Source organism: Crocodylus porosus, unplaced genomic scaffold, assembly GCF_001723895.1.
Source record: "Crocodylus porosus isolate Cpor-Errol unplaced genomic scaffold, CroPor_comp1, whole genome shotgun sequence".
Lineage (NCBI taxonomy): Eukaryota > Metazoa > Chordata > Crocodylia > Crocodylidae > Crocodylus > Crocodylus porosus.
Genome location: NW_017728931.1, coordinates 129,217,519 through 129,235,456, shown reverse-complemented (window position 1 = coordinate 129,235,456; position 17,938 = coordinate 129,217,519). Strand labels below are relative to the sequence as shown.

Genomic DNA, 17,938 nt, shown 5'->3' with positions numbered 1-17,938 from the left:
GCCCTCACTCAACTGACACCAAGGCAGAAAGCAGGGCAGTTCAAACAATGCTGCCTTTTATGCAGTTTTTCCATCCCTCCCCCAGAGCACTGGCATTGGATGGGATCTCAGGAAAGGATGACAGTCACTGGTCAGCTACACAGTCAATAATAAGAGCCGTCTTTCCCCCCGCTTCTCCCCTCTTCCCTGTCCCTCTCCTTACTTCAGTTTCTCTTTCCCTGCAGGCAAGCCCGGCCTGAGCTTCGAAACTCAAAACATTTAAAGAATTTTGAAATGTTTTGACTTGCCTCGTTTTGTTTCGAACCTGTTTCAAAGCTCTCTGTTTCATTTCGAAGTTGCTGTTTTGAGCTCGAAATGAGTCAAAACAGCGTTGAAACAAAACTGCCAGTGAAATTTCACACAGCCCTAGTGAGCAGTATGCCAACTCAGAAGAAGCAGTAGCAGTGGTGCTTTAGAAATGCTATTGCAAAAAAACTGTTCTGGCCAGTCGTGACTAGGGATTCTGCTACTGGCAGCCGTGAAAGCCATTATTCTTTGAAAGGAATTGTAATAAAGAGTGCAAATGAAGAAGTGATAGCTATTAAGTATACACAATAGTAGGTGATCAGTTTGTTTGTTGAAAATCATCTTCGCTATAAAATCTTACCTAGGAAATGAACACAACCAGTGTCCTATATGATCTAAATGAAGCAGTAAAACAGAATAACTCTACCAAAGCAGAATAATGCAAATGGAGGTCATATTTTGCTACTTAATTAACCTAGTGTAGCATGTTCATTTGTCATGGATGCAAGTAAAAGTAAATTGTTTCCATCAGCTAATTGGAAGTCTGCTGTAAGACCCTGCAAAGGATAATGCCATAGCAACAACTGGTCATGTGACCATGTAGCTGTTGGATATGTGCAGAAATATGATTATTATGATTATTGTCTGCATTCCCTGAAAGTAAATACTAAATGATGACCTTTGTACTGAGTAGGGCAATTGAGGTATTGAAAAGGAACGCACAAGGGAAGATCCAGCTTGACAACTGGAACTACTTCTTTTATGGTGCAAGAACAGTGAGACCCGAACAACTGATGTTCATGCACACTGCACTGCATACAGGCTTTTTGCTGTGTTAAGTATGAGGTAAATTGCACCCGTTCATAAAATGCATAGAGTTACCAGTTTTATCAGACTCACTTGATATTTCACAGGGTTTTCTTTTCTTAAAGCTTTAGCCCCTGGAGTCATGTGGTCTGATCTCAGGTTAAACAGAGCCTTCCTGGTTTTAGAGAGACATTTGAAAATGTGAACAGTGAAGACTCAAAAACTGTATCACAAACGAAAAAGAACTTCAATTTTAAAACTTTCTTTTTAAAGCCAGTCTCATTTAGCTTGAGTGTCTGTGGTTAAAAATACTAGCTGTGCTACAGACCTGAAGTGTTTCAGGGCAGTGGAAAGGGTAAGATTAAATCTATCGGTTGGCTTTCTTTGGAATGGGTCCAAAGTAGGGACAGGCAATTATTTCAGTTGGAGGGCCACTTAATATGTTTTGGTGAGCTGTCAAAGGTTGCAAAGGTACTATACCATATTTCATTTTATTACAAAAAATATTTGTGTTATGATTTGTGCTTGCATAGTGTATATAGATGTGATTGTATAAGTAACTCAAAAATAAAGTTTTACTCTTGCATATACTGTGGGGGGGGGTATTTGGGGTGTGGCTGGGGGTGGGAGTGTGTGTATGATGGGGTGTGTGGAAGGGCTTGTGAGAAGGTGTGGCTATGTGCATGGGGGCAATAGGGTATGTTGAGGCTGTGTATATGTGGGGGGGTTGTGGGGGCAGGGTATGGGTGTGTAGCATTTTGGGGGGGTGTGGGGACCCCCCAAATACTTCCTCCCATGATGCACAGCCCTCACTGCTGGCAGCAGCAGCAGGCGGCAGAGGTGTTCATGGCCTACACAGGTGCTGGCACCCATCAGCGAGCATCTCCAGCCAGCATTGCTCATGATGGTGAGGAGCACAGCCAGGCCAGCACACCTCTATCACATGGGGCTGTGTGGCACACATGCAGGTCCTGGCACTTGTGCACCAGCAGGAGAAGCCCTACAGAATGAAGCCAGCTGCTTTTTCCACTCACTGCCATGCAGGTCCTGGGACTCTTGCTGGGAAGCAGGGGACAGGGTTCCCCCCCCACTCCTGATGGAGTCCTGGTAGCTGCACATGGCAGGGAAGGCAGCCGGCTCCAGCACGCCGGGCTTCCCCCACTGGCATGCAAGTGCTGGGAACTGCACAAGCACCAGGCGGAGCCCCATACAATAGAGGTGGGCTGGCCTGGCTGTGCTCCTTGCCACCACATACAGCACTGGCCAGAGCCACACATCCCCAGATGGCAACACCTGAGCGGTCCACGAGCGCCTCTGCTTGCTCCCGCTGCTGCCATGGGCATCAGGGGCTGTAAACCATGGGGGAAGTGTGTGATGGAGACACACCCCCTCACCCTCCCTCACACTCATACCCTGCTCACCTGAGCTCTGTGCTCCTGCCACCGCCCTGGGTACAGGCTCTGCACTGCTGCCAGCCCCAGCCCCCTGCTCTGTGCTCCCACCCAGCTGCAGCACCCCCCCCCTGCCATCCCCCACCTGCCCCGCCACTTCCCTACTTGGTATCTGGAGTGAATGGGAGGTTGGGGAAGCCAAGCAGGTCCCTGGCGACTGCAGCAGTGGTAGCAGCAGCACCACCTGGAAGCTGTGTGCTGGCTACGCTGGGCTCTTCCATCCACAAGGGTGGGAGCAAGGCGCGTGGTCTGAACAAAGTACAATTAGTTAGTGGGCATCCATGGGCTGGATGAAATTTCCTGGCAGGCTGGATCCAGCCCATGGGTTGTATTTTGCCCACCCCTGGTCCAAAGGAGCTTTGGGAACTAGGGTGCAGATACCTTACTGATAGTTGGATGGTTCAGTATCAGTTCAATAATAGTTGGTCAAAAACACAAATGCTTTCCCACTCACATCCTCAGAAAACTACATCTGAAATGTTAAGATACACAAGCAGTCATGTATTCTAATTATTGCCAAAAGTCTGCAACAAATCTTTAATGCAAAACTGACAGTGTTTGGATATAAGGGAAAAAGAATAATTTGACACTTAGTACTTGCAAATGTAAGTCCATAAATCCTTATTTTTCATTAGCTGAGTGGGCTATCAAATAAAACAAACATTTTCCTATTAATCCACTGAGTGGGTGGAAAAGTAAAAAGAAGTTTATTATTCATTTTAGTGCTTTGTAACAATACATTGTTTTAAGCATATTCTTCCTAGCAATATAGCTGCTAAAATGTTTTCCTCCATCTGAATGCACTTTATTTCACTATTTAGAAGTTACAGCCACAGTGTTTACTGCCTATCATGCCAAGAGTTTCCATTCAGATTATTTTGTTATTATTTTGCATTTGATAGCAACTTGACATCCTATTTTACATCTAGGCCCCGGGTCCCATGACAGGTGCTGGAAGAACATACTGAGATATGGTCCCTCCCCATGATCTATGGCAGATCTCTTTATCTGTCTCTCAGCAGATAATAATCAATTATTTCCATTCAATTTTAAGTAATGAACTCTAGGTTTCAATTCAGAGTTTCTAGGGGTATGCATAGAGGTTGATCCAAAGCCCACTATAATCAGTGGGAACCTTTCCTCTGACTTCAGTGGGTTTGGATCAGGCTCATAATGTAATATATATCTAGCAGCATCAAGCCTTTCCTTTCTCCAGGTGCAGTGCTACTACACTGACAAAAGTTCACCTGAAGCAGCAAAACATCCAGTAACCATTTGTAGGATTAAATCAGGCTGATGGGTTTTGCCATTTGCTGCTTTCCCTAAGGGAGAAGGGTCCCTACAGTCATCCCTGCCAAAACCAGACCGCAGCAGTGTTCATCTGATTATAACAATGTGTGTTAAGACTCCGGCCCTTTTTTCCCAGTCGAAATCATTTGAAGATGACAAACCTGTATTTCCAGATGAAGCATTTAAACAAATCCACAGCACTGCTGTGGTAAAGACAAATTTCTTATAATGCTCCATACAGAAAATAATCAAATTATTTGGCTTGGCTTCATTTGTATTTATGATGCTGATAACAATAATAATACATTCTTGTGTCTAACCACAACATCCTCAGGCCTCTGGGAACTTTAACGAAAATAACTGCAAAACAAAGTAAAATATGCACAGATATAATTCCTACAAATGTCCCAGTAGTCAGCAAACTACATTACAATAACATAAAATCCCCGAACAACAGGAGAACTGCAGAAAAGAAGCAAGATTTGAATTTCTCCATGAAGGTCTCGTAGATACTTTTTGACATAGATGGAGGGAAACAAAATTCCAGAGTTGTCATTCCTCAGTGGAGTAGGCCTGTCCTCTAATTCTGTAACCTATTCATTTCATGATAATGCTGGATAGACACAAATCCAATCCTATCAAGGTTAAAATGCTATGACAGGCCCAACAGTAACAGAAAATCCTAATGTAGGAATAGATTCTCTGCCCCAGTTTGTTTCCTTTGTACTCCTTAGGCACGTCTTCTGCTTGTGAATATCTCCAGCCTGGCAAGGAGAGTCCACTGTCAGCACACTTTGTACTTCTATCTCTCGTTGCCCTGGGGTTATGAATTGACCAAGAGGAGGAAAGCAGTGCCTAGGGGAACCAATGAAGAGAATCATGACCAACTTCCTAACTGCCCTGGCACTCCACAAAATAATCTTATATTGTTTAGGTTTTATGGCTTAAAGCTCAGTATTTGACGTGTTCTCAGTGATCTCAATGCTTGCGGTTCATCAACTGGCTTTACCCCCTTTGAGTTGATAGGATCAAATAAGGTACAAACTTACTGGGTCTTCTTACTTACTTACTTACTCTTACTTACTTCTTACTTACTTACTCTTCAGAAACAAATTCTCATCTCATCCTTCTGGGTTCTTATACTATTTTCACCACTGCAACAACCAAAATCTTATTCCTCTTAAGCATGGTGCACCCCATGGCTGGGAGCCTGGATCAGCTGATGGGGTTTCCAGGCACAGGGGCACATGGTACACCTCCGCACCTGGGATCCCCAGCTGCTGACAGGGCTCCCAGCTGCAGGAGCCTGCTACTTGTTGGTGCAGGTGAAGTCTAGGATCATGATCCCGGGTTCCCCCTACACTGGTAATAGGTGAGATGGGATCCATTGCATGATCCACAAAATCACATTTCCTGCCATGCGTATGTGGCATGGGAGGAAGTGCGACTGTATGGATTGTGCATCCAATGCCATCATGCTTTTACTTGCACTCCTGGCAGGGGCCTTAGATGAATCATCAATTAGTTTAACCTGGTATTTATTTTAAACATTAAATGATCTGGAATGAGCTAGTTGTCCACAGAGCTGGCCTATATAATCTTACTATCACTGCTATAGTCCCTTTTCTCTTTTTATTTCTTACACATTAATTTGAAGCAGTAAGCAGTTTGTGTTAGGGACTGCTCCCTTATATGTCTGGGTAGTATGTATCCCTGTGAAGAACTAATTGGAGCGTTTAAGTATGTCTCAGTTACCAATAGTAAAAAAGGCTAAAGAAATTTTGTTAAATTAGATCCTAGCAATCACACAATAAATCCAGATAATCTGCATTTAAACTGCAGGAGTAGATCCACTCATTAATGAATATTAGGCATTTTTAAAAGACAGAGAAGGAGTAAACAAGTCTTAGAGAAGATGGCAAACTAAACAAAGACTTAATAAACTTATGGTAAGTTTTATAGGAAGATGATTTTTTTTCTTTTCATTACACCCCAAACTTCATATTCTGGACTCTAGTCATATAGTAAAATAGAATCTACTTTAATTACTACTTATCTGACATCAAAAAAGCAAAAAGAGAAATTGCATTACAGCACAGTGCCGGAAGGCAGTTCATACAGAGCACAGCAAAATCAGTCCAACTGCTCATTATGATAAAATCATATTCAAATATCATAATTGTGTTCCTACCTTAACAGTGGGAACAGATTTACCTCATCAAAGGTTTTGTATTGGCCATAACCTTTCATTGCTTTTTAGTTATGTTACAGTCCAGATATGATGCATCCAAGAAAGACTGACCTGGCTTCTTTTCTTTTGGGACATTAAAAACATGATTTATATGATAGTGAGACGCTTGCATAACACCTTGGTTAAACTGGAGTCCTAAAGACTTTTTTGCAAAGTCAGCCAATCAGGACACAGGAAACTGATGCAGTTCCAAAATCAATTCCACTCCACTCTGTTTTCGCTATGCTGAACTCCTGCTAAGTAGTAGCAGGAATAAAAGTATGAAAAAAATAAACACACACACACACACACACACACACACATACACACACACACTTTTGTTCCTGATATACATTAATAAGTGGATCTACTCCTGCAGTACTGTGTGTGTGCGTGCGCACATGTGTGTGTGTATGACAGGGCTGCAGGACCCCTCTGCCAATCAGTCGGGGGAAGCAGGGGTATGAAGAGGAAACTCCAAGATTAAGGAGCCCCTGCAATTTAAACCAGCCCATACTGATTCAGTTCTCTTAAGTCCTTACTATAAAAGGCTGTTCCAGAACTGTACTCCTTATGTGCTTAGAATCTTTTTAATTTTTCCCTCAACATGCTCCTGGGCTGTCAAGGAACACCTAGGAAACTGGGCAAGGTTGAGAAACCCAACCATTGCCACTGTCCCTAGCTACGCCTGCCTGTTGGAGCTAGGTAGAGCAACTCTGGAGCCTTCCCAGCCCTGATGCAGCCAGGGACACCAGCAGCAATGGGCAGGGGACATGCTGCTGAGCACAGAGGAGAAGGGAGGGGGAATTCTAACTTGCTTTGAGGAGTTAAAAAAAGTCCCCGGCTGCTGCTCACATGGCATTGACTGGAAGGGAGTATGTCCATGCCACCTCACCCACTCTGGATCAATTCCTGCCTACAGCCAAAGAAATAAGCCAGCCTCTTTCTCTACAATTGCCCTGCAGGTATTTGAAAACTGTTATCAAATCCCCGCCTCAGTCTTGTCTTCTCCAGACTAAATAACCATAGCTCTTTCTGAGCTTTTCCTCTTTTCCTCATAAGTCATGTTTCCTAGGCCTCTGATTATTTTTGTTTCTCTGGGCTGGAGTCTTTCCAGTCTGTTGAAATCTCCTTTTGAAGTGCAAAGTCCAAAACTGGATACATTATTCTAGTTGAGGCCTCACTAGTGCTGAATAGAATAAGAGAATCACTCTTCTTGATTTGCAAACAACTCTCCTGTATGTAAACTAGGATATAACCCAGGATGCCAGTGACTAGTTTTGCAACAAGAGCAAACTGTTGGCTCATGTTCAGTTTATGGTCTATTGCAGCCCCTAGGTCCTCTACTAAAACCCCTAGTTTCTCTGCAGGACTGCAGCCTAGCCAGTCATTTCCTGGTTTGTATTTGTGTATGAAGTTACTCCATCCCAAGTGCAGGACTTTGCACTGAGTTGAATTTCATTTGGTTGATTCTGGACCATTTCTCCAGTCTACGCCAGTAATGCTGGATCCTAGCCCTACCCTCCAGAGCTGGGCTTGGCAATATTTTGGGGTATAGTGGCAAGAACACCCCAGACTTGACCTCTAAGATGTTGGCATGCCCAGGGCAGATAGCAAGGAAGCTGTGAGGGGTCCAATCCTTGTTGTGGCAGTGCAGCTTCGGTCCCTTCCCCACCGTCCACCTGGAGGTACTGCAATGGCGGTGGAAGGGGACACTAATGGGGCTTATCCACCCCAAATGTGGGGCAGCAGTAGGGCTTCAAGGCAGCCTGGCTGCGGGCTTCCAGCAGCTGCAGCAGGGCTGGGGAGGGGAAGGGCATGCATGCAGCAGTGAGGGAGGGAGTGGGGCTAGGGCTTGGGCGGGTGTTGTTCAGCCAGGGTGGGGCGCAAGCATCTCATCCTAGGGAGAATGGCTCCTGCTGCTACACACACCCCAGGAGGGAATGAGGGGGGTGCCCCCAGGTCTGCACAGGGTAAGGACAGGCTGCTGGTGTGGCCTGGGGCTGGGGCTGCTCTTGGCTCTTCCGAGTGGTGGGGCAGGGGCTGGATTGGGCTGTGCTTGGGGCAGGCAGTGGCAGCACTGGGAACAGGGTTACAGGGGGGCTGCAGCCACCCCAAAATTTGCCACAGCCCCCCCCCAACCCTCCCTTCCCAGCACTGCTGCTGCCCACACTGAATGCAGTCCACCCTGGCCTCCCTGCTGGTAAGAGCCCAACCCTAGCCCACAGCCCACTCTCACCCAATGCATAGATCCTGGGCATACAGCCCCCAGTCCCTCCCAGGATGCATGCACTGGTGAGAGCTGCCGCCCTCTCCCCACATGGGGTGCCCCCCAAACAAGCCACTCACAGCTCCATCCCACACTCTGCCCTGGGTGTGCAGGGGCTTCCCCTGCCCCAGCCCCACTCTCCCTCACTGTCATGAGTGGGGGGAAGATCAAGGCTCCACTCCCTCCCTTACCACTGGGGCCTCGATCTGTCTCCCCATGGCCCTTCCCTCTTCCCTTTCCCTACCCCCACAGACTTACCTTCTGGGGGGGCGCACATACATGTCTGCACACGCTTACCCCCCCCAAAAAATATTTTTTTCTCCCTTACAACCTCCCAGCTACCTGCTACAGCCAGCCAGGGCTCTGGGCAGGTCTCTACCCCTGCCATGGAGCCCAGGCTGGTCACAGCAGGTAGCAGGGAAGCTGCAAGCTGCAAGCTGAGATCTGCAAAACCCCAGGAACTATAAACATATTCCAAGGAGAATGGTAAACTGATCTCTGAGCTAAACTACATACATTTGGAGGAACTAATTGAGAGAAGTTTCCAAGTGTATTAATACAATACTTGAGTTACCTGGCAATTAATTAGAGGTAAAATGTAAACAAGGTGCTTTCAAAAGGACAACGAAATGGCACTGTTACTTTACCCAGCTGAAGGCAGCCAGTGACCACCTACTTTAGAGTCAGAACACTGAAGTTATGCTGGGGTCATTTATAATAATGGTAGCAACCCCTGCACCCAATTCAGGGACACAAGGATGTGAAATCTTTAAGAAAAGGAATATTAAAGAAGCAAAAGGAATTATCTAGTGAAGAGTGCTTAAGAAAGATGATGTCCATTTCCCAAGTGCTAAATGTGGTTTGACAGGCAAACTGAAAAGATAGCCCTGGGGAAAAGCGTGTATTCAGGGCATGAGGTTAACTGAGGAAAAGACACAGCTGAAATGTAGGCATATGACTACATGGTATGGACTTTGATTAAACAGAAAACCACTCAGATAGATAGTCAAGAGCTAGAGGCTTGGTTCTTAAAAGTCTTTCTTCTGATCAAATGCACACGCCATTTGGGAAACCCGTTTTGTATTTCTGAGGCAGTTTCAAACTCTCCAATTGTAAAAGGAATTTTGTCTTGAGAAGCCTAAGGTCAGCAAGTTAGTCAGCTGGTGCAACCATAGCCACAGGCTGAAAGGTCAGTATTTTTTAGGTCCTCAGTAATATAAGCAGTTCCAAATTCACTTCAGTGGAGCCACCAGCATGAATAAACAAGGCAGGATGGGCCTTTGCTCTTGTTTTCTGAAAAGAGAATTAAGAATCATTAGCAATTCATCTCATCATCACTTGCCCTTCCCTATTTTTTCCCCCTTAGTGTCTTGCTTGACAGTATGCTTAGTTGTGTCTAAGACACCAAATGCAGAGCACACCTCCATGCTCAGCTGGAGGAGTCAGCTTGGGCCAAGGCTAGCCTGCCTACTCTATAAGGTGGGGGAGGTGCACAGCATCATGAGATGCTAGGGCTCTGTGAGCTAACTTGACTCTGGAAGGGATCGGGGACAGAAGTTCAGTAAATTGATTTAACCTGAATCAGTTAAGTCTGATACTACATCCATCCAGGTTTATCTTAAATTTTTTTGTCCTTTTTAAAAGTGGCTTATGTGCACTGAACTTCTGTTGTTACAGATCTGAACCAGTTTCCAATCACTTATACCAGTTTGTGTGTAATTTATTTTCTTAGCCATAGATTTTATAATATAAGCAAGAGAGATAGCAAGTAGACAGCACACACAGGGAGGGGAATGACTAAGTTGTTTTGTATTTTGCTTTTAATATATCAGTAATGTCATTGAAACTGCTAATACTTTTCATAGGAGTGATGCAAAGGAAGTGAGTCCTTGTGCAGATTTAAATGGGTAGGAGAAAGTGGCTTGGTGGACTGCAAATTGGAAAGAAGAAAGGTGGGGCAGATATGGTTACAGTAGAGAGGGATAAATGGGGTTGATGTACCTGTTCGAGGAAAGCGATGATGTAACAAAGGACTCAAAATGCAGGGTGAGGGGGCATTATGAGTAAGACACAGAAGATGAAATTCAGGAGAAGCAACAAATGAATAAAAAATCTACTACTTTTAAAATTGAGACATTTAGTTTTATTCATAAATCGCATGTGCATATATTTCCAATTAGACATTTGAAACTCCCAAGATTGCCTAGGCCAAGTAGATTCTCTTACTTTTAATGATGATCAAGGTATGTTTTCAATGCATTTTAATGACATTACCGTGAAACACATCACTTAATACACTGGGTAGGATGGTTATAATGGTGTATAGTCTAGGATAGACTACCATAAAATCAGTGTTTTATTTTTGTTCTTGTTGTTTTTGGGGATTTTTTACTTCATGGTAAGGACAATTTAATTATATCTTACAAGCTTTCTGCCATTTCAAGACAGACATATATTCTGATATCCTTACTCAAATTGGAACGTTGTATGTTACTCCATGAGTAATACAGTGGAGACTTGGCCAAGATAAGGCCTCCTAGGCATAATGTAATAAAAATAATAAATGGTAACAATAGTAATCATGCTTATGGAATAAAATTGCTTCTGGGAGTGACTAAATATATCAGACTCTGGCTTTTAATTCTCAGGTCTAAAAATTGTATTACCATTGGTAATTTTAATCTGAAAATGTTTTATTACTTTGATCGATCTTTGGAAAATATAATCCTTGTAAAACTCATGAAAAATGGAAGACAGCAGTGACATTGTGGCAAAATATTCTGCTTTTTCTAAATTCTGTCACTTCTAAGCAGCAAGAGGTGTGTATATAGCTAGTAATAAAATTACTACATCAATGATAAAGTGATTATTTTGTATAGGTTTTATAGACAAATTTGTTTTTTACTGTCCTGGGGTTTGTTGGGGTTTTTTAAGGTTCTGTGCACAGTCTGTTTAGCATTTCTAATATTTGTTTCTTACAACCTGTGAAACATGAAATAACTAGGCTACCTAAATAGATGGTTTCTTCTGACCACTTGTCAAAATATTTTCCAGGAAATTTAGGATGAATATTATCTTTACTATGAATACCTCCAAAAGAGAGAACCCTAGAACTGATTGCAGATTCCTTCCATTCATCTCTTCATCCCAACTGTAAATCTAGGATCATTGATAAAAGTTTATACTGCCATCAAGTATCCATTTAAGAAGATACTTATATTTTAATCACTTATTGAAAGATTAATTTTCACTTTGGACTCGTATCCTTGTGAACAAATAATTTAAAGAATAGAAAAGGACGGCAGCATTTTAAGACAAACATCCACAGATACATTACAAGCAGGTCCAGGGAGGTGATCCTTCCCCTCTATGCAACATTGGTGAGGCTGCAGTTGGAGTACTGCGTCCAGTTCTGGGTGCCACACTTCAAAAGGAATGTGGCTAGCATTGAGAGGGTCCAGAGGAGGGCCACTCGCATGGTCAAGGGCAGGCCTCATGAAGAAAGGCTAAATGGCCTGAACCTATTCAGCCTTCACAAGAGAAGGCTAAGAGGGGATCTGTTTGCCATTTACAAACTCACCAGGGTGGACCAATGGGAACTGGGGGAGGCTCTGTTCCCCTGGGCACTACCCGGGTGTGCTAGGAATAATGGCCAGAAATCGTTAGAGAGAGGATCAGCCTGGACATCAAGAGACATTACTTTACAGTTAAGGCTGCCAGGCTCTGGAATGGACTCCCAAGTGAGGTGGTACTCTCACCTATCCTGGGGGTCTTCAAGAGGAGGCTGGACAGATATTTAGCTGGGGCGATATGACCCCAGCACCTGTTCCTGCCCAGGGCAGGGGGTCGGACCTGATGATCTGTTTAGGTCTCTTCCGACCCTAAGCACTATGATAGAATGATACAGTCACATATCATTTTCAGAAGTGCCCAAATAATTTATAAGCCTTGCATTGAAAAAGGAAATAAATATTTAGACACCCAAGAAATATACATACTTGGGAATGTACAAATGTACATGCTCTTGGGAACAGTTTCACTGCAAAGAGCATGATGAGCCTCCTGCAAAACCATTGTAATCAATATCTCACTGGACTTCCAGATAAGACACCTTTTTTAACTATTAATTGGGAATGTGTTTACAAACTATTCATCATCAATTGCAACTCCTAGCTTTCTCATGATTTGACCTTTCCCAAGGATTTTAGATAGAGATGGCTAGGAATTTTCTGAATCAAAAGGTCTTTTTCAGAAAATGCCAGTTCATTAAAATCAAAACTTTCAGATGGAACTTGCCATTTTCAGTGACATTTTAGTTGAGAGTTTTTTCTCTGTTCCATATTGGGATTTCTCATCAAAACCAGAACAGGAGTAGTCAGGATTCCAGTGGTGTTAAGGCTGTCACCAAGGATTTGGGCAGTTCTGCAATTCCTCCATCTGGGGTAGAGTGTCCTAACCACTGGGCCATGTCATTTTGGCCCATTTTTTTAATACAAGATGAAAGAGGTCCAACAGGAGAGACTATAAGTAACCAATAGCTTACTGGTTAAAACACTCAAGAGGCTAGTGCCCAGGCCCTCATGTGAATCAGGTTATGGGCTATTTTGATTTCTGACAAATTTTTAAAAGGCTGAGTTTCTTCCCGCATTTCAAGGAACAGAAAAAATGTTTCCTACCCACTTCTACCCACTTTTTTTTTTTTTACCTTTCTGGCTTGCTCAAAGAGAAGTTTAGAAACTTTCATGGATTTAACACCAGTGTTTATCTGGAGCTCCATAGAGGTGATTCTTGGATGAGTCAGCAAAATAGCTTAGCGTCTCTGCACAGAGGTAACAGGCTGATAGTCTCCCCTGGGTTTAGTCCTTCAAGTCTTGCTCGCATGAAACAACCACTGAAGTTAATGGGAACTGAATGCACCTAGGGCTAAGAAAAAAAGCTGTCTCTGATGTTGTTCCTCTGCATGATATTTAGCCCTTACTCCCTTGGAGTCTTCCACACTATGTGCTATTTTGCCGTATGAGTCTGAGACTTGGGCCAGAATGATATGGACTTTCGATGTAAGCTCACTGCCTCAGGTTGGTGTATCAATGCATATGTTTTTTCAAGGCATAGAACACAGTCTCTTTATTAACACAACCCGTATTATGAACAGCTGATAGAAGAAAATTCTCTGGTGTTTTTCTAATTAGAATCGAGTCTGCTCCACCTTCTAATTGGAATGCTCCAGCATCACCTCACCATTACATGTATTAAGCCCTCCCCTCCCACCAGAGCCCACATTTTAAAATGGCAATGGGGGCCACTTTAACTAAAGCTCATTGAATGAGCTTTAGTTAAAGCACCACTGCAGCCATTTTAAAGTGCAGGGGGTTAAATACACATGATGTTGAGCTGTTTTAATTAGAGCGGTTGTTGGGGAAACACTCTAATTAAAACAGGCCCTCCCCACCCTCGAGCATGTGTATATGAACTGTGCTGCTGTGTGCCTGCATTACTCTTGTATTATGTGTATCTGTAGCATAACATTTTCAAAGAAAAATGCTACTATTTTAAACAGAGAACAGTCACTTCTGCATAACCACTTAGTGAAAATGTGCTCTCACACAACAGCCTTTATAACAGGACTTGCATCAGGTGCAACACTGTTTTCATGGGCAAGTCTAATAATCAATAGTTCTTATTATTTCACCTGTCTATCAAATCTGCTTTTTTTGGAGTAAGGACCAACAAGATACTCATTGGGTGTTTAACAGAATTTTAGTCAGCAATGTAACTCTTCATAAACAGCTTGTCAGTGTTGCGAAATGCTGGATTAGAGACACCGACACCGCTTGGTGAGCCGCGGACTTTATGGAGCAAGCAAGTACGCGGCTTGTGGGGCAGAATAAGAGGTGGATCGTCGACCGCCCTCGAGGTTCGCCTTACTGGCGCAAGTAGGCGAAATGCTATACACTTTCAAAGTTTATAGTAAAAGGGTTTATTCAACTCACCTGGCCTCACCCTCTTACGAATAAGAAGGGAGACCGGCTGGAGCGAAGTTACAGCTAAAGTATAAGCGCGGAGGTATGGTAAAAGTGAGTATGTGGTCTAAGCTACGCTAAGAGGCTGATGTTTGCTGTCGGGTTTTCAAGGCCTTTGATGGGTTTTCACTGGGATACGCTCAGACGGGACGCTGAGGACCGGCAACAGGGTGATCAAACCTGAGGTTTATCCAGTCGTCATCTCTGCCGTTTCCTGCTTCTTTGCCTCTTTGTTGATGTTGGTTGGACTGCCTCTATGACACTAACTATGACATAAGCTAAGCATGCAGGGATAGGATAGTTTCTTTTACATGGGTGTTGCTAGGCAGATGTTTATATAGGTTGTGTTTCTGCAAAAGTGAAGCTTACAGGATAGAAAAGAAACAAAGTACGCATGTGCAGCTTGATACAAAATTCGCGCGCGTGGGAAAATACAAAATTCACGCGCGCTTTGCACGCGCAATAGTATTTCAGTTATAGCTATTACTAAATAAACATTTTGGTTTGGGTTGACTTAAAAGATAAGACTATAAAGTTACATAAATGTGAAAAATGCCACACGGCAGTTATACAAAATGAAATAAAACATTTACAGTCAGAATGGAAATTTAAGTGATGTGACAATTGCTATTTTCACTCTGTTGTTCAACTGCAACCTTTCCTCAGTTTGGCAAAGCGAAATCTTTACTACATATATAGTGGTGGGGGAAGAATATCTGAGCAAATATTGAGCACCTCATGTGAGGGATTTAGTGTTTCAAGGCCAGAATTACAGTGAGTTCAACCATGGGAATAGGGGCATTGCCAAGATTTACAGGATCATGTAACTAAGCTAGACACTGAAGAGGTCTCTTCTTCATCTTCAGTTATCTAATATATTGCCACCATCCCCATTATTTCTATGGTTATTGTATTATTTGTTTCCAGTTAGCTTGTTAATATCTTTATATTTCCACATGTACCAAGCCATTGTATTAACTCTGTAAAGAAAATATCCAATCCAGATAGGATAAAATAAATTGAATTTAGTAGGCCTTCCATTATGTTTAGAAAAGGAAACCGAAAAGAAGCAAATACAGCAGAAGATGCTGTAATTTACAGCATAAGGATCTTGGTCCACTACACAATGAAACACATTAGGCAACTCTGACAGATGTCCCCTAACTGGCCCCTTCCCTGGAGAATGTTAGGCATGTTGCATAATTCCTATGTCTCAAATTTTGGCTAATTTACTGCAACAGTAGCCAACCCTCATAATGAGCAATGTAAATTTCCCAGTCATTAAATGCCAGGTTACCACCCACAGCAACTTTTAAACAAATGTATACATTTTTACATTTTATCTGTCTTTTTCTAGGTTTTCAGGGACAGTAAAAGGCAACAAGCAGCCCCAATTAACTAAAAGGAAAAAAGCAAACAAAAGAAGGATAGGTGCCTTTTCATGTTTCATTCATGTCTCATTTTTTATGCCTGCACACATTCAAAACACAACACAAAATTCAGAAGAGGCAGGGAATAAAAGAAGGAAAACCCCTCCAAAAATCATGATTCCAAAGCTGTCTCTTAGACAGAAGGCCCTGTTTGAATGTTCTGCAAACATAAAGGAACACATTGTCTCAATCTGTAGAAGAGGCTTTAGTGTATTCTAGATGGTGTATTCTAGATATGGATAAGGTTTCTGAAAAAGGGCAGCCTTATTTTGGAAGAACATCATATACTATCTTCCTGTCCTAATGTTGCTTTTGACTTTGTAATGCCTGACCAACCTGATTCCTTCTATGACAAGGTGACAGCCTCTATAGTTGTGGGGAGAGCAGTGCATGTGGTTACCTTGACTTTTGAAACTGCCTGTCATGATAGTCTCATTAAGAAGCTAAGGAAATACAGGTTAAAGTAAAATACTGTAAAGTATATACAATATACTTGGATCATCATGCTTAAAAAGTGGTTATCAGTGACTCAAAGTCTAGTAGGAAGGAGGAATCAAGTGGGGTTCCCCAGGGATCTGTCCTGGGTTTGGTATTGTATAATGTCTTTATTAATCATTTGGGTGATGGGACTGTGTTCGCGCTTAGTAAATTTGTGGATAACACCAAGTTGGGTGGAGTTTCAGGTACTCCAGAGAGTAGGACTAGGATCCAGTATAACCAGGATAGGCTCTAGAAATGGACTGCAATCAATCAGCTGAGATTCAACAAGGACACATGCACTTGGGTTGGAATAATTGCAAGCACAAATACAGACCAAGGAATGACTGGCTAAGTGGCAGGACTGCAGAGAAGGACCTGGGGTTTGCAGTAGATGAGTGGTGCCAAATTCATTTGTCCACATGGGTGGTTGTGGTCTGGATTCTGGGTCCTGGACTGATCCTCTGTGTAGCACCCATGGTCCCAGGTCCAGCCCACATGCCGCACACAGCATGCACCAGCCCCATGGCTTGCTGTACATATGGCAGGTGGGGCTAGGATGGTGCATGAACTGCCCATGGTACCCTATTGCTATGTGCAGTATGCATCCAGTGTTAGCATCATGTGCCATGTGCACAGTGAGCCCAGGAGCCAGTGTGTGCTGCACTGGCTGTGCATGCTGCATGTAACACAGCGGTCTGGCACAGGGTACATGCTATATGCAGTGCCCCTCTGGACTAGCCCTTCACGTTGGTTCCAGCATGGCCTGATCCTGACAGGCCCTAGAGCCAGGGTACAGGGTCAGTCCAGTCAAGCACTGCATGGAGCACAAGTCCTGGGCCACCCCTCCATACTGTGTACAGGGTGCAGAGCACATAGCGCTGGATCAGCTTCTGCACTACATGCAGCACACAGAGATGGAGCTGGCATCTGGGGCCAGTCCAACATCCCATGAGCTGGCTCATATGGCTCTACAGGACAGATCTACACCGCAGTAGTAGACCAAAAGTTGAATACGAGCTAACAGTTTGTTCTTGTTAAAAAAAAAGCTGATAGCATTCCAGGTTGTATTAACAAAAGTGGCACTTGCATATCCAGACAAGTTATTCTGCTGTGTTCAGTACTGGTTATGTTTCATCTGAAGTACTAGGTCTAGTTTTGAGTCCAACACTTCAGGAAGGATGTGTATAGACTGGAAAGACTCCAGCAGAGAGCAACAAAAATTATTAGACTCCTGAGAAACAAGATTTATAAGCAAAGACTTGGAAGAACTAGGGTTATTTAGTAGGGAGAGGAGAAGATTGAGCGGGGATTAATACCTGAAGGATAATTGGAGAGAGGATGGGATTGGCTTTTTCTATGGCTGTAGGCTGGCATGAATCCAAAGCAGGTACCAGTAGCATGAACACTCCCTTTCTCCCGCACTTTCAGTCAGTGCCATGTGAGCCCCAAGCTGCAGCAGAGGAAATTTAGTTTAGAGATTAGGAGGATCTTTCTGATTATGAGGATGACCAGGGATTGGAATAGGCTACCTGGAGAAATTATGGAATCTACATCCTTGGAAGTTCGCAAGAGCAAGTCAGACAGACACTTGGCAACAATAGTTTTTTCTGACAGGGGCAATCCTGACTTGAGTAATGGGATAAACTGGATGAGCTTATGAGGTCTCTTCCAGCCCT

At 43.4% G+C, this 17,938-nt stretch overlaps 1 protein-coding gene across 1 annotated transcript in view; it reads left to right on the top strand.

The window, feature by feature from the left end:
* Positions 1-17,938, top strand: part of PCLO (piccolo presynaptic cytomatrix protein) — a 540,799-nt gene that overhangs the window by 219,925 nt on the left and 302,936 nt on the right. The window lies entirely within an intron of this gene.